Raw genomic sequence first — 5,547 nt, forward strand, 5'->3', positions numbered from 1 at the left:
CTTATCAGACAGCTTAAAAGCTATTTCTTCTTCAGCAAGGTTTTTGTTTTTGTCACTTGTTAGAGGTTCTCTGTCTCATTTCTTCTGGTGAACTGAAGTTGTCTTCTGTCTTCGACATTGTGGTTGTGTTGTATTTATATTTAAGTTTACGTTGCATGTTGGTGTCATTTTTCCAAGGTTTTTGTTTGTTTTGATATGCCATGTTGAGTGCAGAAGTTTGTGCTACTCTGCTTACTTGCTTGACAGAATATAGACACCCACCTCCTTTCTCTTGATGGGTGTAAAAGGAGATGGGAGCGTGTGCATTGTTCTCTGTTCCCCGTTGAGGTATAGAAGTTGATGGTAGGTTGCATTGGTTTTGCCCACTGGCTATCTTTAATCAAGTGATGTAAGAGCAGGTGGTGGACCTTATCCCAGTGGGTGGGGTTCTGGTAGGTGCAGTGTGGATATAGTTGCTGATTCCCACTGTATGGGACATTACAGAAAAGAGAGAATAAATAAATAAATAAATAAATAAATAAATAAATAAATAAATAAATAAATAACAAGAACAAAATAGTAAAAAGAAAGAAAAAAGCAACAGTAATATGAAAAGAGAATTTTTTACAGGAAAAGAGAAGAAATAGGAAGAAAATCAAGAACAACTAATGGAAAAAAAATTAAATTTAGTATAGAAAAAAAGGGGGGAGTTAAGGGGACTAGAAAGAATAAATAAATTTTTTAAAAGACAACAAACAAGGGAAGGAAAAGAAAAGAACATTAGAAAAATAAAATGAGAAAACTAGAGAAAGGAGGACACCCAAGTAATGCTCATATCACCCAAGGCCATGGAGGGCAGGACATCTGGTCTTGGACTGAGTTCCTGCCAGCAGCTGGAGGTAGATGGCCTTTTAGGCACAGCTGACCAGAAAGAGCAAAGAGTTCATGCCTTCAAACAGGGCTTGCAAGAACCCAGCATCTGACCTACCAAGGTGCTCCTCCAACCTCAGGTGGAGCATGAGCTGCACATGGCAGCCAGGTGGGTGAGAGTCACCAGAAGGGTGTGAAGAAAAGGGAAAGACCATACTTTTCTGGTTGCTAGCCTCTAAAGTGGGGTTGTGTAGTCTAGATTGAGCAGAAACCATCATCAAGTTCCTGCCCTTATTGGAAGGTTACTTGAAAATTTTTTAACTGCTGGCCACACTGTACCCTGCAAGTTAATAATTTACCATTCCATTTTTCTCTTTGTTTGCCCTTTGCCTTCAGCTTTTTCTCCTAATTGTATTTGATTGAATTCTCTATCCTTGCTTCTAAAGCTCAAATGTCTAGTGTTATCATCTGTACTCACTTCATTGAGTTTCTTTATTGTTGAGCATCTGTGTAGTATCACTACCACCGTACCAGAAAAGTGAAATATTTAATTTTTAATATATGTTTAGATTTGATTTACTATTATATATGGATTGGGCATCTGTCATCATAATCTGTAGTTTCTAATCTGTATAGTTTAGTTTTCTGTTGTGTTTTTCTTTTCCTGGTTATTTTGTGTTATTTAAGAGCAGAGTGATCATATAGTTCTGCTTTCAAGACACTTTCTTTCCATTTTGTACTCTAGAATATGTATAGTAGCATGGCGCTACATTATTGACTCTTGAAGAGGTTTGAAAATATGTCCTTGAACCTGTCTTTGAGGTTTTACTCTTGGATGACTCTTCAAATTCTATAACGATCTGTTCATTTTCTCAAGGACAACTTGGGACAATTCTCATTCTTATCCCTAAATTCATGCACACTATTGCACCTTGTATTCATTCCTCTCATGTCCTCTGTTAATGGTTAATGATCTTTTTTTCATCCTGGTTCATTTGCTGTTTGTTTTTAACATTGCATGAGACTTATTGAGACATAATTTATGCAAAAGAAAATACACAGATTTTAAGCATGTGTTTTGAAATTTAATGAGTTAAGAAAATAAATACACCTGTGTAATCAATACTCAATCTAAACATGTCCATCACCAAAAATTGTTTCCTTTTGACACTTTCTAATTATTATCCCTACCCCTCACCCTCTAGACAGACAATGCTCTGGTTTATAAAGATTAGATTCATAAATTATCATATGTACCACTTTGTTTCTGGTATTCTATACTCAGTATAATGCTTTCACAATTTATCCATGGTTTTTCATGTATCAATTAGCCATAGATTTATGTTTCTGATTAGTATTCCATTGCGCAAATACACCACAAATTATCTATCTGTTTATTTGCTGATGACTTTTAAGATGTTGTTGGCTTTGCATTATCAGTAAAATTGTCATGAGCACTTTGTTTTGGTGAACATAGAGGCAAAAAATGCTTAAGCTCTCAAATACTAACCAAAACATTAACACTTCAAACCCACACAGAGGTACCTCTGAAGAAAATCCTGGCTATCTGTTTCTAAAATGTCATAGCCGTAAAAACACTATAGACTGCAACTCACCACATGTGGATTGGGGTTTTGTGGGTGGTTTTGTGTTGTTGTTGTTGCAAATGCACACAAATAGAATTTCTGGAAAACACGGTATATGTACATTTAATTCTATAAGCATGTGGCAACAATTCTCCAAAGTGATGTGAGCACTTTATTTCCAGCCAGCAGTACAAGTTTCAAGTGTCCAATTCTTTTCTAACACTCAGAATTATCAAGGTTTTCAGCTTTAGCCATACTTGTTGTTTTGAATGCCATAGAATCTGCTCTAATTCAGAGCAATGCTGTAGAGAATTTCCCAGATTATAAACCTTTGTGGACGCAGAAAGTGTCATCTTTCTCCCATAAGCCATGTTGTTGTTGTTGTGAAGTGCCGTTGGGTTGGTTTCGAACCATAGCGACTCTGTGTAAGGTTTTCAAGAAACAGCTGGTGAGCTTGAACTGCTGACTTTGTAGTTCAAACCGACTTTGCAGTCCAACACATTAGCCCACAGCACCACAGTGATTTAAAAAGTATTATCTCTTTCTCTCTCTCTCTCTCTCTCTCTCTTTTTTTTTCAAACATTTTTTTGGGTAATGGTTTACAGAACAAACAGATTTTCCATTCAACAATTCAGACACATTTTGTCCATGCAACTGATTCCTCTCCCAACTCACAGCACTCAGCTCACTTCCTCCCAGGGTTTTCTCTTTTCATTTGTTCTTCTTTCCTAACTCTCTTGGCCTTCTGAGATTTGTCCCTGGACAAATACTGCCCTTTTGATCTTAAATAATGAATTGGTCTAAAGCATGCATACTTGTATGGTGATATTGATCCCTACTTCTGTCACTTTGTCATACTATCTTGACTTGCATGTTGCAGTGATTCTGAAAGCTATGCCACCAGTATTTTAAATACCAGCAGGATCATACAACTGAGCTTCCAGACTAAGACAGACTAAGAAGAAGGAGATGGACTACTTCTGAATATTCAAGTCACTGAAAATCTTGTGACTAACAGTGGAAAATTGTGAGACAGCAGCAGAATATTGACTACTGAAACATGATGAATATTTTCAAGCATAGTAAAAGATGATTCCCTCAAATTGGAAGGCACTCAAAATAAGACTGCAGAATAGCTGACTTCTCAAAGTAGCGTTGACGGTGATGATACGAATGGAGTAAAATTTGGGGGACCTTCATTTTCTGACAGGCACAACTAAAAATAAAGAGAAAAAGTTTCAAAAATCCATTAATAATCAGACCATGGAATGTATGAAGTATGAATCTATGATAATTAGAAGTTGTAAAAAATGAAATGGAATGCATGAACATTGATAACATAAGCATTAGTGAGCTGAAATGGACTGATGTTGGCCTTGAATATGAAAGTCATATGGTTTACTATGAAAAAAAATGACAAATTGAAAAGGAGCAGCATGACATTCAACATCAAAAATAATATTTCAAGATATATCTTGAAGTAAAATGCTGTCTGTGATAGGATAATATCCTATCATATGCCTACAAGGAAGACCAGCTAATAAAAGTATTATTCAAATTTATGCACCAATCTCTAAAGCCAGTGATGATGAAATTGAAGAAGTCTATCAACTTTGGTCTGAAACTGATCAAACATGCAATCAAAATGTATTAATAATTACTGGTGATTGGATTGCAAAGGTTGGCAACAAGGTGGAAGGATCAGTCATTGGAAAACATGACCTGGGTGATAGTAACGATGCTGGAGATACCATGACAGAATTTTGCACATCTAATGACTTCTTCACTACAAATAGCCTTTTAAACAACGTAAATGATGACTATACACATAAAATGAGAAGAAAAAAGTGAATAGAAAATTCCAAAGGGCAGCTTAGGAAGGCAAAGTCAAATATAATGAAATGTGCAAAGACCTGGAGTTAGAAAACCAAAACTCAAAAACATGATCAGCAATTCTCAAACTGAGGAAATTGAGGAAAAACTTCAAGCCTCAGCTTGCCATATGGGAGGATTCTATGGATAAAATATTGAATGATACAGAAAGCATCAAAAGAAGATGCAAGGAATACACAGAACACTGTACCAAAAAGAAATGGTCGATGCTCAACCATTTAAAGAAGTCGCATATAATCAAGAACCAATAACACGTAAAGAAGAAGTCCAATGTGCGCTGAAGTTATTGGCAAATAACAAGGTTCTGGGAACTGATCAAATACAAATTGAAATATTTCAAAAAACTGATGTAGTATTGGAAGCACTCACTCATCTATGACAAGAAATTTGGGAGAGAGCTGTCTGACCTGCTGATTTGAAGAGACATATATTTGTGCCCATTACAAAGAGAGGTGGCCTAACAGAATGCAGAAATCATCATACAATATTATAATTTCACCTGCAAGTTAAATTTTTCTAAAAATAATTTAAAAACTGATGCAACCGGACCACATTCAATAGACTCTTGTCAACCTGGATAGAGACCTGGTTGGTCAGCAGTATGGAAAAACCTGGAGACTCCTGAGCCCATGGAAAGGGACATAGCCACTGAGGACTAGAGTGGAAAGTGAAGCATCCAGCTGATATGAAGTGAGGGGGGGTGCACAAGAACACCCATACTTGCAGATAGTACTTATTTGACCTAGCTTCGATGGCTGGGTGATCAGAACTCGACTAGAGGAAGAAAAGAAGAGGGAAAAAAGTGTAATCCACTACAATTTGATGAATTTACCTATACTTATGGATATAGTAGCTTAAAAGAGGGAACAAATCTTTACTATAAGAATCATTCCCACCCGTTCTGTACACAGGTTGACAGGGATGGGCAACTTAGACATTGGCTACCCAAAATGGGGGGCTACAAAGACACAAAGTAACTGGCTTACAAGTTTTCAAGAGGTAGTCTTGTTCAGAGGGTGCCGGGGAATGTAGAATCTCTGCTGAGTGGTTTCTAACCTGTCAGAAGCCATGCCATCAAGGAACGGAAAGGCGAGAGATCCTAAGCATGAAAAGCTCATTGTTTAGCAAAGCAACAATGAGTGTCTCCTTGGTTGGCAAAGCCTCAAGGGGAACCTAATGCAAGGGCCTTGCAGTTTCTGTTTTTTCCTTTTATGAATAG

Source organism: Chrysochloris asiatica, unplaced genomic scaffold (genome assembly GCF_000296735.1).
Source record: "Chrysochloris asiatica unplaced genomic scaffold, ChrAsi1.0 scaffold00044, whole genome shotgun sequence".
Taxonomy (NCBI): domain Eukaryota; kingdom Metazoa; phylum Chordata; class Mammalia; order Afrosoricida; family Chrysochloridae; genus Chrysochloris; species Chrysochloris asiatica.